The 20,891-nt window shown below is 43.2% G+C and overlaps 1 long non-coding RNA gene across 1 annotated transcript in view; it reads left to right on the top strand.

The window, feature by feature from the left end:
• Window positions 1-15,360, top strand: part of LOC138581427 (uncharacterized) — a 41,472-nt gene extending 26,112 nt beyond the window's left edge. Inside the window, exon 2 of the long non-coding RNA XR_011304549.1 lies at window positions 10,445-15,360. This is a non-coding gene — a long non-coding RNA (uncharacterized lncRNA). The remainder of the gene's footprint in view (window positions 1-10,444) is intronic.
• Window positions 15,361-20,891: the final 5,531 nt, after the last annotated feature.

Here is a 20,891-nt window from a genome sequence, read left to right as displayed (position 1 = left end):
ACCTGATAAGGAAAATGCAGTGGAACATTAAGGAGTACTTCCAAAATAATGACAATCTGGAGATCAGCATGGATATATTAGAAAATCCTAGCGGATGTTTCGCAATCCTGATTGGTAAATCTGCTGGCTATTCGAGCTGGTATAGTCCACAGATTTATTATAGCTCACAGTTCGGGTTTCAATTACTCACCTGATCCTGCGGAGCCGGCGGCGGGCGTGGAAGCCTGCAAAGTGGACGTGTTGGTCGGCGTGTAAGTTAAGGAACAAAAAGAGTTAACTTTCCGTTCCGAATTACGTGTTGCAAGACCAACGTGTGCAACACAGACCCACCCACTCATTAGAAGCCGAAAGAAACGGTTTCAATCTCATACGGAAAGCGTTTCATCAAATGTAAAATGGGCGAGAAAGGAAAGCTGCATTTCTATTTGCTATGGAAAATGCCATGTTTCCTTTTTCGCCGCAATTGAAACACGGGGAACCTTGCTCTCACGTTGGTTGGATGTGTGGTGCACAGTAATAATAATAAGTTAGCATTTACATAGCGTATCTGAGGGCTACTTATTATTAGGCCCGGTGTGTGATGCTCATTTATCGACCTTGGAAGGATGAAAGGCTGAGTTTGGCCATGCCGGGATTCGAACCTGCGTCGGCAGGCTCTGCACAACGATGTTAAAGCGAGCGCTGTGCTAACTGACCGGCTGTATGGGAAGGACAATGGGGAACCAGAGCATACAAAGGTAAGTTGATAGCACGCTGTTGATTTATATGCAGTGTCCTTGCTAATATTGTGCTACTGCGTGTAAGTGTGCTGTAATTGGAAGAGTATGTTTGTGTAGAGGGGGAGAAAAAACGCCCGAAATTACCTTAATTAAAACACTGGGAAGGCATACCCACACCTGATTTCTGTTTTTTATGATACTCTTCCCACCCAATCACCTTCCACCACCCTATAAAAAAAACATTAGACACGTTTAATTGAAGTCCAAAAAAAGTCTGCAACATTTATTTACCATTTTGCAATTTTTTGTACTTCAATTAAACATCTCATTTATTCAACTTTAGTTAAACACTGAGGGTGTTGTAATAGCTTTAAAGACCTGTAGCACGGGCCGTTCCAGGTGTTATGGTCCCTCATGCCTCGTTAAAGGCATTAACTCGGTTTTCAGGGCCCATAACGCCCGCACTGCCCTCGCTGCAGGTCTATAAAGCTATATTATTGGAGGGATTCAAGGCAACCACTTAGAGGGAGTTGGGCGGGGGGGGGCATATTGATCGGGATGGCATCATGAGCCAAACGGGACAGGGCAAAGAGGGCAGAAGCATTGATAGGCCGAATCGAAAAACATCGCCCTGTGGGAGGTGTGGCATTAGTTCAGGGAGACTGAAGGAGCGCAGGACATGTCAGGCAGAACTTCAGGCTTTATTAGCTTTTAAAACAGACCGGACGCTGAAAAACCTCGGGCAGAGATACTATGAGAAAGTGCAAAAAGGCAGATTAACTTCTCGCATGGAGAGTGAGGGAACAAACTAGGGCCAGGATGGTTTAATCTACTTGTGTCTGAGGACGGGGCAATGCTAAGAAGCAATGGAGTCATTTCAGAAGGGCTTGTGTGTTTTTATGCCACCCTTTATACGTCAGAGAGTGATGGCTATTGGGAAGGGATTATAACATGTCTATGAGAAGTGGGCCTTACAGGGATTTCATTGAGTGATGCACAGGCACTGGGAGGCCTCGATTGCTCTGGAAGAAGTTATTTCAACCATAAAGGGGATGAAGGCTGGTAAATCCCCAGGGGAAGACAGCCTCACGGTAAGGTTTTAGAAGATGTTTTGATATATGTTAGTACCCACAATGTTCTTTAATGGGGTCTTGACAGGGAACTCATGGCCGAAAACGATGTTTAAGGCCCTCATTCTGGTTACTCCAAAGAGGGTATGGACCCCAAGAAGTGTGTATCTATAGACCTAGTTCCCTGCTTAACACCAATGTTAATGTTCTCGCAAACATTCTGGGGACCAGGTGGGTTTTATTAAGGAGATGCACGGAGCAGACAATATTAGCAAGACATTGAATCATATGCATCAGGTGCAAAAACATTTAGGGGAAGCTTGTTTGGTGTCTTTGGATTCTAAGAAAGCCTTTGACAGGGTAGTATAGGTTTTTTTTAATGAAGTGTTGGTCGTGTTCAGCTTTGGGAGAACTTCCGGGCATGGGTGAAGGTGATTTATAGGAACACCACAGCTAGTGTAAGGGTGAATGGGGTTCTGTCGGGGGACTATTTTGCTGTTCAGGGGAATGAGACGGGGGTGCCCCTTATCTCCTCTTCTTTGCCCTGTGATAGAGCCTCTGGCAGCAGTGATCAAAATGAACTCGGAGATACGAGGGATTGATTATGAAGGGGTTGAATTTAAAGTGTCCCTCTTTGCTGATGTTTTTTGCTACATTACGGATACAGGGGGTCTCCCTATAGGAATTGCTGGATTTCTTGCGAACATATGGGAACCTTGCAGGGTTGAAAATTAATCACTCCAAATCCATCATTCTTCCGATGTGGATGGGGTCCCCTTAATCACAGAGGGTCAGATGCATGGGGGGGCTTACATGGGCAAAGAAGGTGATAACATATCTTGGGGTTAAGATACCCAGCAACCTCTGGACTTATATAAGCTGAATTCTGTTCCTCTGGTTGAAGAATTGAAATGTGACTTAGAGGTGGGCAGAACTTACTTTATCATTAATAGATAGGATGACGGTCATACAAATGAACGTGTGCCCACGTCTGTTCCTGTTCCAGATGCTTCCCACCACGCTCCACGGCTACCTGCTTTTTTAAAGAAATTGACCACATTTGTCGTCGTTTTGTTTGACGGAAGAGTGGGAGTGTTGTGGTTATGGAGGAATAATAAGGTGAATAGGCAGTTGTCCTTCTGCCCATCCCTTTTATGTTCGTTGTGGGGTCCGCCTCCTTTGTTGTGGAGTCTGGGGTTTACGGATGCTCAGAGATGGTCTGATATGGGTTTGGAAAGAGTGGCATGTTTCTTTCAGGATGGCAAGTTTTAAGAGTTTGAGGCGGTGTGAGAGATGCTGCGGAGGGGACATTTGGGAATCTTTGATTATCTTAGGCTCAAGGGAGTGTTGTCTGGTCCGAAGTGGAAGGAAGACTTTGCTCAGGATCCCACTTTGAGAAGATCTTGGAGACGGCACAGCCCAGCCAGAGAATTATTTCTAAAATGTACAGATCCTTGGTGAAAAGTTGCTAAAATAAGGAGGACATTTAAAGCTTATTGGGATCGGGTGTTGAGTAACACAGTGGCAGATGTTCTTGGGGGAAAGATTTATAAGGTAACATTTCATGGAAACCTCTCTACCAATGCTATTGAACATCATTTCAAGGTTCTCCGCGGATGACACAGGTGACCTAGTGAGAATTTCAAAGATGTTCGCGGGAGTATCTCTGCTATGCAGTAGATGATGTAGGGAACTGGGGACGTTGGTGGACATGTGATGGGTTTGCCCTCGGATTCGTTTTTTCTGGGCAGAGTTGTTAAGTTGGATACAAGATATTACAGGTACCTCTATACAGCTGGAACCCCTGACGTTACTCTTGGGAATCCCTCCTAGACGGCATGAGGCATACAGGTTTAGCAAAATGTGGGAGGCCCTCTTGCGTACGGGAAGGATAGCGGTTGCACAGAAATGGAGAGTGTCTGCAATACCCGGTGACTGGCTGCAGAAAGTGTGGGAAGTGTACCTTATGGAGAAGCTGATGTACACGGTGCACAACAATATGCCTACATTTACAGAGGAATTGGGGAAATTCACAATAAAATATGGTACAGAGGGGAGAGGAGGTTCAGCACCTTATATACACAATTGAGTGGTGAAAGAATCATAGGGGGAGGAGGATACCAGTGGAAAGAGGATTGGGATTCCGGTATACTAAAAGGGGTGTGGGGTTGGGGGGATAGTGATCCTTAATGGGTACTTTATCTAAGCTCCTGACAGCAAGCGGCTATATCCCTTGGGCGAAATCCCTAATTTGTCATGCGCTGTCAACCGTATTGTTTAGTGTCTCAGGAAGGGGCATTGAGGATGACTAAACCATACACCTATTACAAAGAGGAAGGGATTGGAGAGGAAAAGGGCACATTTCAGTTGTGTGAGTATAACCCCATGGAGAACTTTGGGGAGGGGGTGTATAGCTCCTTCTGTATGGGGTTACAAAAATGCAATACATGTTGAGTTTAAAAACAAAAGAAATGCAGGCATTCTGGGAGATTTCCTCATTCAATTGTATTGATGTAAAATGGAAGGTAAGCTACACTTTAAGGCGGTGGGGGCAAAACAAACGTTAGTATATTTTACAAATAAAGTTGAAATGATCTAAAACGCTGAATGGAACAAAGAAAATACATATACAGATAGTCAAACTCAACAGTATTTATACCTGTAGTCACAAACCTGAAATGGTGTTGAAGAAACCATCTAGCCAATTGATAAGCTCCTACATAGCCTTTAATGACTGTTACGGGTCAGAAGGACACAGACTCCTTGAGGACATTTTAAGTCAGGTTTTTTAAATAATAGTCAGAGCCATCTATCCCTGTGGCTATGGAGTGTTCCCTGCCAAAACAATAACTAAGGTGCTCATCAATAGTCAGTTTCTCAATGTCAAAAATCCATCCACCATCCAAATTATAACTATCTGACCCTATCACTTATCTTAACAAAATAAAGGCAGAGGAATGACTACCTTCTCCTGCGTCATGCTTCTAGCACTGGTTCTCTTGATATATGTTATTTTCCCTACTGTAGACAGTGGGGTTCATTAGGAGGTAGCCACGTGGCTACCCCCTTACCACATTCCGGTTCCGGGTTCCCGAAATAGGGACTTACCGGGTCATTCCAACTTTGGAGGACCGGGTAAGTCCCCATTTCGGGAACCATTCCCCATTCCCATTCGAGCCCCCATAGGGCTCAATGGGAATGGGGATGGAGCTAATAGCGGTACCGCAATTTGCGGTACCGTTATTAGCTCTAAAGTCCCTTAACGGGTCCCTTCCATAACGCCTGGTTTTACCAGGTGTTAAGGAAGGCATCGGCTAAGGGACCTCGGAATAGGGTGGTAAGGGATTACCAGCACCGGTGTCCTTACCGGTGCCGGTAATCCCTTACCACCTACCTCGTAATGAGGCCCAGTTTGTATCCCACTTTGGACAAGTCTTTACTTTGTTCAGCTTGTTTTGTTATATAGGCAATGTCAGCCTTTAATTTCTAATACTCTCTCTTCTTTGTTTCACACTCATTTATTTGGGGTATCTTGCATGCTTTCCTTTCTTTATAGGATGGGAATATATACTATTGCTCATTTCTTTGAATATCTCTGACTCTCTCTTGTAATTCACATTTAGAGGATTTCCCTCTCTTCCATGCAGCTGCCTCTCTTGGAACGTTATTCTTTCTTTCCTTCCTTATCTTATAAGTGTTCACCTTTAGTAAACGTTTTGTATTTCTACTTTCATCGTCTCCAGGGAACAATCTTCTTCATTTCCATAAACTATCACTGTTCACCTTTAACAATGGTAGTCCTCTTGTATCCAATTCTCCTTCACTGAGCGTTATACATTTTGTATTTATTTCATCACAGCTCACAATTAGTAATTCTGTTTTCTTATTTGTACTGGGACGAGTTATCCGTTCTGTATTATACTCTTCATTATTCTTCCCATGCCTCCCCAGGCCCCTCTTACCTTCTCACTTCTTTGGAAATGTTCCTGGACTCTTACGGGTCTGGCATCGGTTTTGGTTCTTCGCATCGCTTGCCAGCGTTCTCGGCGTCCCTTGTCTGCGGTCCTCTCGCTGCAATTCTCTTTGATTACTCACCAGGGAGCCACATCGTCTGCAGCAGCCTGCCTCCGATGCTCTTGACATTGTTGCATGGGTCCGCTGCCCACCGTGACCCTCTCTGGGTGACGCCATTGCAGATTCTCTTCAGCTCTCGGTTACACTGATAGTTCCGCGTTCGTTCACTTGCCTCTCGGCAAGTTTGGATTTCCTAGGCTCACGTCAGCTAGGTACTTCCCCTGCGTGGAAATACACCGTTCTCTCTCTCTGGCACGCTCTCTCTGCGTGCTTGTTCCTCTTCCTTATATGACAAGTGCTTTCCTTTCAATCCACTCATCTCAGTGGATTGGTCAGCTTTTGTTAAAGAGATATTTACACTTTCTTGTGAAGGGTAGCATCTTTCAGCCTCTTCTTTGACGCAATCATTATGTTTGACAAGACCTTATAGTCCAATGTATGCCATCATGCTTGTAGGTATAGGGAGTTCCTCACAGGAATGGGTGTCCTTGTCCCTTAAGTAGGAGTCTGTTCCTACTTAAGGGACACTTATAAGATAAGGAAGGAAAGAATAACGTTCCAAGAGAGGCAGCTGCATGGAAGAATCCGGTGAGGTCTCACTTGCCTCCACTCATAGGGAGGGGGTTGTGGATCATGCTCACCTCACTAGCCTCACCAGGAGGTTAGGGGGCAGTGGATTCCTTCCCCCTTGGGCAGAGGCAACAAATTCCCTCGGGGTCCAATCATTATACTGAGTCTGTTCGTGTCACATCTTCAATTTTTCCAGGGAAGAAAGGGTTTCTTGCCAATGTCAAGTGAAATTGGCACCTTTGCAGGTTGCCCAGTTCTTAGAGTGGCTCTAAATCCAGGCTGAATCTCACAAGCCAATGATGAGTTGGGGGCAAGCCCTCCTGCAGGTCACAGACCACCGCCTGCCTCTGCTTCCACAACCTGTGCCTATCTGCCTGCAGCTCACAGTCCACCCCCATGACACTCCCTGCCTCCTTAATTTTCTACAGCTCTACTCGGGCACTATTGGTTCCTTCTTCATTTGGAATAGGGCCTCCAAGCAGAGCCCTGCCTTTCATCTCCATGGCAACCAGTCACTTCCTCCTATCAGGAGGGCCAGCAGAATAGCTCTGTGGCAATTCAATTGTCTTGGAAGCAAGACAACGCAATGGGCCACAGGTTTGAATCCCAGTCCTGCGCTTAGAGGCCGTTGTAAAGACTGTAGGGGGCGTTATCTGTACTACCCTCTATATGGCAGAGTAGAAGCACAGAGTACCCAGCCAAGGATCTCTATTGTGGTAGCAATGGACGACCAACCAAGGCTTAAGCTCTCAGGTGGTGATGCAGTCTGTTTCTTAAGTACAGTGTAGTTCCCCAAGCCCCCACAAAGGAATATCCACACACTATTATGTGCAAATACAGTTCTTTATATAAAAAAAATAAGGTTCAAGATATATACATCAATTAATAACACACTTTGTGCTCTGGCAATTCTAATATGGCAAATATATACAATGTCTATGTGGTACCACACTTAGCTATTGACTCCTTTAAAATGCATCACCTGCTGACAGTTCTAAGGGCATGCAAATCATACAGCAATGTGTCCTGAATAGATCATAGGAAGGAAGGCAAGTTAGGTTAAACAATGGCAGAATGCTTCTTTAGCTGCTAAGGTACAATTCTGAGTGAGGATTCCCCCACCTGGGCAACCTGTGTTAAAGAATATTAACAAGCCCAGTCCATTGATGTTTAAATAGTCTTGTTTCCTGGTAAAAATGCTCAATCACCCCAATGTACCTGAGATGAGAGTTTCTTCAACGGATCCCTCGAAAGTGGACTCCCTTTAAAGCCGGAGCCACATGACATCGTGATTCCTCGAAGAAAAGTGAACACTGGCGTAGAGACAGCAACTTTGCCCTTCGACGATCGTTCATGGAAGTCCTGGGAAGATGAGGCGTGCGGTCCACTTCGATGCAAAGTGTTTGGTGCCGCAAAGAAGAGTTGGTAGTGTAGGCCCGGTAGCGGGCATCGGGACAGCTTTGGCGATCGGGGCTTCACCACAGGCTGGACTTCGCATCTTTACTCCGTCAGCGTCTTTGTTGGCTTCAGGTGGCAGGATACCCACGGTGGACTCCCCGGTTGTTGACAACCTCGACTTTCTCCGGCAGGACAAAGCGGTCGGCGGTGATGTTCAAGGGAGCCCCTTGTTCAATGTTCTTGGGCAAGGTGGAGCGTTGCGGCTCCGGTCATTGAGCAACACAACGTCAAGCTGTCCCGGCTTCTGGGCAACATGACTCGACTGGCTTCCAGCGGTTATGGAAATCCTCGAAACCCCGGTTGACGGCAATGGACTTCGATGGCCTCAAAGTGCGGGTGCTTTACTTCAAGATTCTTGGCGGACCCCTTCTCTGGTCAACAGCCTTTCGGCACTGGCTTGCAGTCTGCCTCAATGATCAGCTTCTGAACAATGTTCCCTCATAGCTCGGGGAGATGTCTCCTAGCCATTTCCTCTCTTGGATCAGACCTCGACAGACTCAACAGCTTTTAGATTGGGTCGAAGGAAAGCAGCAGCAATTATTCTTCTTCCAGCTGGGCTTCAAGGATAAGCAGCTTCAAGTTTCAACTTCAGCTTCTGAACAAATTCGGAAGTGAGAGGTCCCAAGATGTACACATCTGTCCCTCATTCACTCTGCTGAGCCAAGCTCTGTCAGCCAATCAGACAGAATGGCATTAATGAAGGCAGGCAGCCAATCAGGCTCCCAGGCATTCAAGCTTTTCACTTCCATCCAGACATACATAACAAGGAAAGTGGATTGAGGGCAAGCACCCAGCCTTTCAGCACACCACACTGCATTCATGTCGGTTTCAGGCAGGGTTGTCTCATTCATTGTGTCACACACCGAAACCAGACACCCATAACATAGAATGCATATTGGTCACACTCTTCGCCTAGGTCCCATCCCGAGGGTGCACCCACAACATACAAGTCACTGGGAAGGCTCCAGCCAGTCTGGCCTGGACTTCCCCCACAATACCATATATGGTTCTTCCACCCAACAGCCAGCCAGGGGAAGGGACAGAGTCAGGGCTTCCCAGTACTTTGGGAAAACAAGGTAATGGGCAATAGCAACCAAGAGGCCACAGGGGCTATCTTGCCTTCTATCAGGAATCAACTGATTCTTATGGCAGGGCATGGGTATCCTCAAAATGGGGGGATACTCTGAGCACCTGTCAAATTCAGCATGGAGCTGCCACCAGCCCATACCCAGCTCTGTGAGCCACACACAGGTGCCCAAAAACATACACTAGGGGTACAGGGTTGTACCTCCACCCAGGGGTGCAATAAGGGTATCCCAAGGGTCTCTGTTCACCACAACCAAAAAAGAGGAGGAGCTGCACGGCCAGGAGTCCCAACTAGACTCCTGTGCAGAAAACAACAAAGAACACACATGATAAGGTAGTATAGGACAAGGAAATGAAGGTCATGTCCCTCCAATGCATTTCCAGCATCACAGTTGGTCTCTGGCATTACGTGTGATATTAAATCTTAATTACATGTTTCTCTATTGACCATACAATCGCCACAACCCCTGTTTGTTTTTGTTTCCTTAATTGCTATTCACACCCCATGGTTTTGCTTTGGTGTGATAATAGCAATAATCGCCAGATGAGCGGGCTTCACTGGCCAATAATGGCAACAGGGCTTGGCTTTATGGCCCTTGATTTGCTCAGGCCTATAACCTGGGGCCCGGTCATTACCAGCTGATGAAGCCGCCCATAAAGGGTGGTTTTATTGCTGTATTTGTATGTTCTCGGTTGTATTAATGACGGAAAGTGTTCTTAAATACTGAAGCAAATTTTTCTGGAATGCTCTCCATCTGCCTGCAGTGTCGCTGGACTAGCTTCTACTTGCGTATTGCTTAGCTGTGATATAGCAATACAGCTGTTCCTGAATCCAGTCTACTTAATTACCTAATAGGGTTGGGCAATAAATGAGGCACAGTGGTGGGCATTTGGGTGCAATAATGATACCAACTATTAGAGGACATTTGGCAGATAAAAATCTGAAATATTTATGTCCTGTTCTTTGGAGCACTAACATTGCCAGTTTTGCAAATATTGAACAACTGATGGTTTCTCTGGAAATTGATAGAGGTGGTGTTGACTTATCAAGGAGCAAAGATCAGTCCCACTAGCACAGGTTTTAAACACCATGGAAGTTTCCAGTACTGACATTAGATTCCATTGAACATTTAGTAAATTGAAATTGTCTCCTTAACCTCTTCAATCAATTGTTTGGGTACAAGCTGTATCACCAGATAAATGGGAAGTTGCGCAAAAATGAAGTTTTGGTATCCCATGATATGCAGGCATTGCACTAAAATCCCAAAAGATTCAGAATGAAGATATGTTTGTGTCTACATATGGGAGCCCATCTTTTGAAAACGTTAATTTAATGCTTAAACGTAAACAATCTGCCGATTTATAAAAAGAAACGCAGCCTAGCTGTGAGGAAGTTCAGAGTATACATGTTTCTTACTTTGCCGTCAATAACTATTTAACATTTGAGATTTTCTTTTTGTTCTGTAGTTGTCCATTCAAAAATTGGAATTATGAAGAATGAAGATCGCTATAAATGCAGAGATTGTGAGGAGCGTTTTACTTACAAAGCACAACTTCTACTTCACCAGAAAACCCACACCAAAGAAGTGATATTTCCCTGCACAGAGTATGATAAGGACTTTACACAAAAAGAACAACTTCTCCTTCATGAGAAAATACACACTTCAGAGAAACCCTTCCCTTGCACAGATTGTGAGAAGGACTTTTCTCGAAAAGATAAACTTCTTATCCATCAGCGGGTTCACACCCGAGAGAGACCCTTCCCCTGCACAGTGTGTGAGAAGACATTTTCTCGAAAGGATAAACTTATTATCCATCACAGAGTTCACACCCGAGAGAGACCCTTTCCCTGCATGCAGTGTGGGAAGACCTTTTCCCGGAAGGATAACCTTCTCATCCATCTGAGAACCCACTCCAGTGAGAGGCCGTTTCCCTGCACACAGTGTGAGAAGAACTTTTCCCGAAGAGATAAACTTCTCCTACATGTACGAATCCACACCAAAGAGAAGCCTTTTCCCTGCACAGAGTGTGAAAAGAACTTTTCAAGAAAGGATAAACTTCACATTCATCAGAGAATCCACATCAGAGAGAGACTCTTTCACCACTTGGGAGCCAGGCCATCTCCAGCAGCACGTCAAGATACCTGCATGCTGAGTCTGCCTCGGAGCAACCCCAACCTTTTGTGAGTGCCATGACACCCAGCAGATTTTGACAACAAAGGAACTTCTGTGACATCTGTTCAGGAGGTCTTGGAGAAGTAGGAGCACATCACCAGTGTGTTCCTGGCTTCAACTGCAGATTCCCACCTGGACCAATATGAAAACAAATAGGTTCAAAACCTATTGATGACCTGAACAAACGTGTTGAAAATGTAGTTAGCTCTCAGATGAATGGCCAGAACAATTAGTGACCCCCCCCCTCAACTGTTTTCTGATGATTTTATTAAGTTTATTGATAAGACACGATCATTCTGATCAATTGACTACTCAAGTTCATTTACTGTGTATACTGAATAGTTCATCATAATTATGGAGACCTTGAATTGAAGCCTCTGTTAGTTCATTATTAAGTATCCTAATGACTGGTTCCAGCGTTAAATGATTTGTATCCCACTACCCGACCTCTCTCTATATAGGAGGCAAATACAGCTTTTTGGAATGATATTTGCTTCTCAGGCCAACCATCAATAATGTTTTACATTGCAAAGTAATGTATTGTTGTCCTAGAGCTAAATGTCTTTTCCCACCCATCCCCTAATAATCCACAGCAATAACTTCCACACACTGGCAACCAATTAGTTGTACCACATATTACTACCTTGTTTTCATGATCCTTGCCAGTCCACTGTTTATCTGTGGTCCATCAGGGCTAGTCCATTGTAATGCCTATGCTTAGTTTAGTTAAGAACACCTACCACAATTAATTTTCTTCTGTTTCATTTTTTTCCTGCTGCAAAATTGGATATTTGCCACCATAGCACGAGGCCTGAAATAGCCATTTATTCAGCGAACCTTCAATGATTTAATCTCCTTAGTCACATGTCTCATCAGAGACATCATCAACATATCATTTGAGGAAATGCTTTGTCCTGTTTAAATTTAACTAAACCATCATTAGACCCAAATATACTGTAAAAATACAGACCTTCACCAATCTGCCATCTCTACAATGTAAGCAAATTAATGAAACCGCTGTTTTAATTGTGCTTCATGCTGGAGTCCAACCTCTGAGTCCGGGACCAGGTATCTAAGATGTGCTGCTCTACATTGCCTTATTTCCAAGACTAGTGCGTTGGCCCTGAGCTATCCAATGTAAAAGAGGCTTCTTAAGTAGAACAGATTCAATCCCGCCATAGTATCAACAATCTTCTCGATTTGGTATTTAGAGAAGTGTGAATTCACCATGGAATGTGATGAATTTAGAAATCATAGACCTGGCTGAATTGTTAGTCCTCTTATTCAACCTCTGGTCCGTTTTTTTAACAGTCAGCTGCAAGTTCCTTCTGCATTGCCTGAATATGAAGCAGCTGGTTTCCATTAGATTGCTATGGTCCTTTCTGAACTGTAGAGTCCAGACAACGAGGCTTCAATCTTTCTTTCCAGATATACCCTGGGCAGCAGCATTGCCTCAAGGTCTATCCTCTGTGCCCAATACCTTCACTGTTAACGCTCAACCATGCTTGCACCTGTCAGATGCTACGGATACCTTCGTAGGGCTCCCATGCTACTAATGTGCCATGGGGATCTAGGTGGCATCTGGTTTTCTGAAAACCATGGCCACATAAACGGAGCTAATGTATGTTGTCAAATGTGTCTACGAATTGAGCGTGAGTGATAAATGTGCATATTTCCTTTCTTTCCTTTTGCACTTATGCTCAAAGAGGTACTTGACAATCTTGACACCCCTATTTCGTTGTTATTTTTAGTAATGACAACTTTATCTGACAGAAATTAAAGATGGCTGTCTTGAAGGTACATCCATATTGGACATTCCATGTCCCTTTCCATTTCCTGAAGATTTCTCTCCGTCCTCCTTCCCTCCGTCCCACTTCTTTGTGTGTTTAGGCAACTGGCCTCCTGATCAAGTGAGATAGGCCCCTATCCACAAAGGGGTTGCTAGGATGTATCCACTGCTATTGGAGCATGTATATGTCAGGCAGGTTTGCAGCAAACCCCATTCTTTTTTCATTACAGTGTTTGCCCTTTTGCAGTTCTCCCATATCTCACTAAAAGCGTTAAGGCAGAGTGTGTCAGTCTGGATGGAAAATTGGCTCTTGAAGAGTTGTTGCAGGATCTGGGATCTGGAGGAGTTTGGGATGGACCTGTGGAGAGCAGTGGCAGAATTTCAGGAATGCTGAATCTGCACTTAAAGAAGCTCCGAGTGTCCTCAAATGGAGCCAAGACGTTGCACTACAGAGTGTTAGTGGGCAACCTTTCTCTTGGTGATTTTTGCATTTTATGGGACTCCTGCAGATAATGGTGCTCTCTTGGTGTCTGGGTTACAGAAAGCATCTTCTAACTACATTTTGACTTTCTCTGAAAGTAGCTACAGGAGTCGATTTGTGATAGCCAGGGTAGTATAAGGCCATCCGCTTGTCCTCCGCTACCCTGAGCAAGATTATCGCTTTACATTAAAACTTTCCTCCCTGACCATCGTGGGTAGACTTTGCTCTTGGATAATTAGGACATTGCACCCAATTCAAACTTTGATTCCCCTGCAACAACAAAAATGACAGTAGAAAAGAACCTTTGCATTTAATTTAATGTTCAGCAATTTAACACATGCTTATGTCCTGCAGCTTTCCATTGTGCTCGCTATTAATGGAAGATGTGGAGTTCTTCAAACCATGTATTTACAACAAAAGGAAATGTTCTACCGTTTTTTTAAATTGTATTATTTTATTCCTGCCTTGTCTGTTTGATTGCGGGTCACCTCAAATTCCAACCAACACACTGCTTTTCAAAAGCTAATACTGTGTAGAAAATCCTAGTTTGCATTTTCAGAAATGTCATGATACCGTTCTTTTAACAGCTCTTTCAAGGGATCGTATTACAACATGTCCACCTGGCCTTCCAGAAAGGTGAGCTGCTGCAGGTCAATTGGTGAAAGTGAATTGTGACCAAAACCTGGTGATTCCAATTGCTTTTAGTGCTCAGTGATGGGTTCCTGCTGGCTCCCAGTCCTTTTTATGCCTGACAGAAAAAAAACATATCAGAAGGTACGAACAAAAGTGGTCTACTGAGAACTCCCAAAATAAGTGCGACTGTGCAGATCTACAAGTAAAACCTAGTCCATTTGCAAGCAGAATGCAATGGACTCGACAAAGCTTTATCTATGCGTTTACTGTTCTGCTTAAATACTTTGAGTTTGATTAGCTTTCCACGTAAGCAGCGTACCGAGCCCCATCAGCCACTTTTACTTTCTAAAAAAAAAAAAAGGCAAATAATGCTCCCAAAAAATAAAAATGGGGAGTAAAAATACTCCAATAAAAAAATGGGTAATGGACACAAAGGAGCTTTTGCCCTTGCTTTCACCCGAACATATCCATGGATGTGTTTGGACCAGCAGTACCAAAGGAAGAAACAACTATAATTATGGAAGGGGTCACATTATCTTTTAATGTACATGAATAGCTTGGTGCAAAGAAGTATTTCTCACAAATATATTTCTGTTTTAAAGTTGAACATATGTTTACTCGTTTATAAAAATGTTCCCATTGGGAATGGGACTCATGGTTTTACTCCCTAAAAAATCATTTTACTCCCCACTTCCAGAAATAGGGAGTAAAATACTCTCACTTTAAAATCTTATCTGGAGCACAGGGCATACCTCTCTGTATTCCTTTCCCCAAAAAAAGGGAGCGATAGTTAGTTGCCACTGTTACTCGGAAATGGTGGGGTCTCTATTTGTTATTCTGACTCTGATATTCCTAAAACATTTCGTGTTCTTCTTTCCCTGTACTGTTCCCCACCAGATTTACCTTCTCCTTATATTGGAACCTCTTGCCTTTTGAACAACCTATGCCGACACTTCAATATTTTTCTGGAGGCTGAGACAATTTACTGTTTTGCTGTGCAACAGTTTCTGACTCATGCTTTGACTATTAGACAGAGAGTGTTGCCTAGAATAGGAGACTCTTAATGGCGTATTATAGCAGCTGCTTACTGTATGTTAGGTATTGGACTTTGTTGATGTCTGCTATAGATTTTAAACGATTGTAACAAGTAAGCCAACCACACCGCTGGATATACTCTAGCACATCAGGAGCAATTCTTTCAGAGCACTGAGAATCTGTAGACTTAGCGTTATGTATCAATGGTGTGTTTTATGTATTTGTGTGTTTATGGAGTTTACAAAATGAAATAAAGTATTGATTGATTGGAGGTGTCTGCCCCTTGTTGCCGCTTGCTCTGCTGTGCGGATGTGTTCAGTGCAGAGGTATTGGAAGCTCGTGCCACTCATTGGAGTTGTACTATTGAATTATCTGATCTGAAGAGGGATGTGTAAGATAAAATAAACATTTGTTTTCAATGTATTTCCCAAGTACAAAGAGATAGTGTGTTAGAACAAAAATGCATGTTTTATTCTGTCTAAACATACCCTGGCCGACAATTACCTTTTGCTCCACACTTCCAAACGTGGGAGTAAACTACCCCCACCTCAAAAGCTTACCTGGAGCCCTGAATCTGACCCTTACTACCTGTGATATGAATTTCAGATCTATACTCGGAGATAGATCTTTGAGCCCCAAAAGCGTTGTTTTGAGAACATACATTTTCTCAAATAATTCCTCCTGACAAATGTTCTGTTTCTATTCAGTGTTTAATTTGAAACTTTTTAAAAATATTAATGACGAGTTTTTGGAGAAATGAGGTTAAATTGCTTGTAATTGCTGCTGTCGTCCATTCTTTTCCTACTCGACTGTGCTGCTTTCAGGTCTGGCAAGAGAAGTTTCATTCTGCAAGTCTATTATGCAATCATATTGAAAAGGAGGCTATCTGCTCAGTGAGGCATGGTGCGTGCATTCTGCTGGAAGCTCATTTCCAACAGAGGACGCTTAAGAACCAGTGGAGCTGTTTAAGCCGGGGAAAGCTTTGACAAACAACCCTGTTATTTGTTTTCCTGTGGCTTGTTACGTTGTATGTTTCACTTTTGTGCTGCTACATTGCATCCAGCTTTTCTGCGACTTGAAATCATACCCAATGCTTACAAAGCAGACTTGGATGAGTACACGAGTCTTCTTTTATTTCCCATTGCCTCCGAGCAGACTGGCCACCATTTTAGCATGTATCCCAATGTTTACAATATATGAAAATCCAGCGCATGCTTTGCTGGAGTTCCCAATTATCAGATGATGGCCATCCGTGTGTAAAGGTGCGTTCCAAAAAATATATATATATGCATGCGCTGAACATCATGTAAGGCAGTGTAAATTGTTTGTATTCACAAGTTTAAATGGGTCTCTGCCCGTGAGTGTGCATGTATTTATCTAGATGTATTTTTTCAGAGAGAGAGAGAGAGAGAGAGGAAAAAAAAAGGAAAGAAAATTAATGTGCACCCCCGGCACCCATGGCTATGTCGCCCTCTATGGCACTTGCTCACTGAGTGGCTGTTTATGAAGAAATATTGACAAAGCCAATAGGTCTGTCTCCGTCAATGTAGATTTTCTTTGTCAATTGGTTTGGCTCCACCCCGCGCCCCCTGTCTGTTGACAACCACCCTCCACCTAGAGGTTGCAGGAAACATGGCGGGCAGTAGGAAATATTTATGGGGTAACAATTAATGCAGGGAATTATTTCTCTCCCCAATGAAAGGCGTCCCACCACTATGCCTCTTGTAGAATTCACTCTAGCCCTGTCTATGAACCATATTACACCACTATCAGCCCTTGCCCCCGTGCCATAGATAAGCCGAGAATCAGGCCGGCGTGTAGAAAGACTATATAATTAATTTTGTACAAAATTCCAAATCCTGCCACCTTACTCCGTGGCCCAAATACTTTTCTATCCTAACAATTCACTTTTTACTCAAATTGAAACACCAGTTGGTTTATGATAACACAGATCACATACTCTTTAACCCAACAACATGTACAGTTTTCCTTCTTTGGGTATTTCCACCTTGGTTACATAGAAACACAGGTCGATACAATACTTCAGACACCTGGGTCACTCACAAAATACTCTTAATGTACAGAATTCTGCAGCCCTCTGGACAAAACAAAAAAAATCGAACTTATGAAATACTTTGCATGGGGTTCACTTTTAGTAACATGTAGTACCATGAAACCTGACCAGATCATGCGCTTGCCACTATACTTTACAAGAAGTTTAATTGAATTAATATGCAACACTTTTCTATTTGTAAAAGCAATTTCACACACAGCAATCTGTATTTTTATCTCCCTGCATGCTTGACAATGCTTTACTGTATTGGAGCACAACAGAACTTTAATAAACACTTAAATAAATAAATAAATAAATAATATATATTGGGCGTCACACTAGGGATAGTAATACTGGCACGCCCTGTCGACATCCCTTTTCGAGTTTCAAAAACAACAACTGTAATACTCTGCATCTTCCACTAGATGTCGGCCTATGCATAGCATGTGAATCTATGCAGATAAAAGCATCAGAAATACGATTATGGTGAGTAATGTATCATATATATATAATATACATGAACAAGCAACCAGTAGGATGCGAAAGGCTCCGTTCTTTTACTTTCTTTTCTGCTTTGTAATGCGTCAATAAACCTGGAATTTCATTCTGCCATGAAAAAAAGCAGTTGTGGAGGACGTTATTTGTTCGAGATTGATGAGGGGCCAATGGAGTGCTAGTTCTAAACGCTTGTTTACGTTTAAAGTTTGATTTTTTATATATATATATATATATATATATATATATATATATATATATCCCCTCTTCCTTCGCCCATATGCAATGCCGACTCTCTTCTATCGGGAATCACTTTCTCACTCTGCAGAAATGTGCTTTGAAATAAGTGATTTCACCCCATTTTAACTTTGGGAAGACACTTTTCCTATGCCACAGACCCAGATATTCATTTATAATTTGGAACCCCTCTGCTTTAAGACAGGGTCTGGGTTATAGGGAGCAGAATGGAATTTCATTTTTGTGCTGTTCTCCCTTTAGGAACATTTTGGGGTTGGCAAAAGAAATGGGAGTACCCAATTACTTTTAACGGACTATATTTGTATCCACTCTGGAAGCAATGTTGATTTCAAAATTCAACAAAATCAACCCGTATGTCAGTTGGTTATAGGGGAATTAAAGTATTATTTAGTAAAAAAAAGACTTCGTCTGCCCACCCAATCAATAGGAGAAGATAATAAATTAAACCGATCCCCACAAGACTTGGTTTGGTTGGACTGTTTTACTGGTATAGAATTTCTCTGGGTTTTCTGCTCAAGAAAAGATCAAACCTCTGTGGAAAAGAACAGGCACATGGTCCAACACCAACATCAGTCACAGATATCCTCTAGCCTCAAACCTGTTTCTCCTCTCCAGGTATGGCCCCAGCCTCTGTTACTGGTTACCTCCACCTCCCAGGCAATCTTGATTCTGCAACAAGCAATTCTTTTGGCAGTTCCACCCCCATTTATTTCAGACAGCCTTCTCTATTTCCATTGTGCTTCTCCTTATGAATCTTATACAACTCCCACAAAAATGTCTAAATTATGAGGTGCCAGGACATTGGCTCTTAAGTGGGATTGGACAACTATTTTCCATCTCCTTAACCCAGGCCTAGCCCCTTCTCTTTGACTGGTCCCTTCAGTTACCAAGCTCAATTCCGGGAGTCCAACCACTTGAATTTACATTTCCAAATTTCAGTTTTGCACTTGAAAGGTACAAGTTGGCAAATGTCTCTAATGTCTAACTAAATCTAATAATATATATTTTTTTGAATTAGTCTTATCTTGCCAGACTTAATGAAATGAGTCGCGTGTCAGCATGTAGTTCCAGGTTTTAATAACAGTTTTATATGATTTATTCAATTATAACAGTTATCAATACAAACATTTTATATAAAGAGATCTAATTTAATAAGATATAATCTCTCAGAATCTGTGCTTTGTGACATTTTCTGGGAAGCCATCATCCCATTCCAGTTTTTAACTGGAATGGGAGGTTAGTTGTGGTTGCTAGGTGCTGTCCTAGGCTCCGACTCCCAGAAGGTTAGAACTCCATAGCATTCTAATATGCCCATTGTTGCCATCTTGTAGCATCTGTGCAGCATAGCATTTGCTTGGTAAGGCACTGACACAGGATTGAATGTGATAAATACTGTAATGTTTGATTGAGGTGTTATCGCCATTTAAACTCGTACGCTTAGTGAAGCACGCAGACACACGCTGTGAATTTTTTAAAACACCGGTGTTTTGTAAATCTGCGTGTAGATTGTCAACTTTAGTATCCCTTGCCTATACTTGTAACTTAACGTGCATTAAGCGGAGGGGTTTGAGTTATACGACCAACTCACCTGTAAATCACACGGACAGGACCCTTGCTGCTATGAGGTGACCACCAACTACTACATTTCCCAGAAACACCGGCTGGCATGTAACAAAACGTCAGGCGCTTCAGCGCCAAGCCGGTCTTTGCTGTTCCTCGCCGTCTGTGGCTCCTGCAGCGTTCTCAGCTACTTGTGACAAGTTTACTTTTTTTTTTTTTTTGGGAAGGCACTGTCTATGAGGCCCCAAGGTAAGAGGAGCCGTAGGGGCATCCAACTCCAACTCGAAATGAGCAGACCACCTGGCCAATGCGACATAGCAGACGTGCAATCATCTGCACAGAGTGCCATGGAAAGGCAAGACAGACCAGACCTGGCCTGCGGCTTTCCGACCAGCGAGTAGGGGTTTCCTGCATTGAAATGCAGAACCCCATTATTAAACCAGGTATTTGCAGGAATGAGAGGAAGATGGCACCGAGACATATCCCAGAAATACAAAGGGAAGAACCAAAAAAAACTGAAAATGTGTCTACTCCATACTAGATCTTTGTGCAAACACGCTGCAAGTGTGCATGATTTCATTGTTGAAGACAACATAGACATCCTATGCCTAACAGAGAATTGGCTACAGGATCCAATTGGCCCCACTAGTGCCATTGCTGTCCCCGATGGGTACGCCATACACGTTAGGAATAGAGAAACCAAGACGGAGTGGTGGGTGGCAGTCATAGTTTGTGACTACCTACACTTGTTGTCAGGCAAAATTGCTTTCTCTGGATGCGAAGTACTGCACCTCAAGCACACGCCCACTAACAATGATTGCATCAACATTATAGTAGTTTACAGACCCCCTTCCCGCGTCTCTGCTTTTACAGAAGAACTGATTCAACAACTCAACCAACTGAACACTTCAAACTCAGCGACATTGCTTTTGGGTGATTTCAATAGGTGGGGAGGGAATCCAATTGATAAAGAGGCTATCCACTTAGAGCAAGTGCTAAATTCTGTTGACTTTAGGTTTATAAACTCAGAACCCACTTTAGAGGTGCAGGTTGTCAGGACTTCCCCATGCATCTGGTCTGATCACTTTAAAGTATCTTTTGAGATGCAAATTAAAGCCTCCCCAAGAAAAGCCCCAACAGACAAGAGGAAGTTGTAATAAGTAGAAATTACAAGAACCTTGGGCCGGTTCAGTTGAAACAATGTATGAGTAAAATCCTTGATGGTTGTCAGGAGAGTGATACGTGTGAAGACATTCTATTGAAATACACTTCGTACGAGAGCTAGTGGAGCAGATGGCACCACAAAGTCCAAAGTGAACCGAGAAAATAGAAATCACCAGAAATGGTTCCATCCAGAGCTCATTAAACTCAAAAAAGAGAAAAGATGTAGGGAGAGTAGGTGGCTCAAACAACCTACATCAACTAATAAAGAGCTG

This window comes from Ambystoma mexicanum, chromosome 3p (genome assembly GCF_040938575.1).
Source record: "Ambystoma mexicanum isolate Mex_15411 chromosome 3p, UKY_AmexF1_1, whole genome shotgun sequence".
NCBI lineage: Eukaryota > Metazoa > Chordata > Amphibia > Caudata > Ambystomatidae > Ambystoma > Ambystoma mexicanum.
The sequence above is the reverse complement of the archived record's forward strand: the minus strand, read 5'-3'. Positions and strand labels throughout refer to the sequence as shown.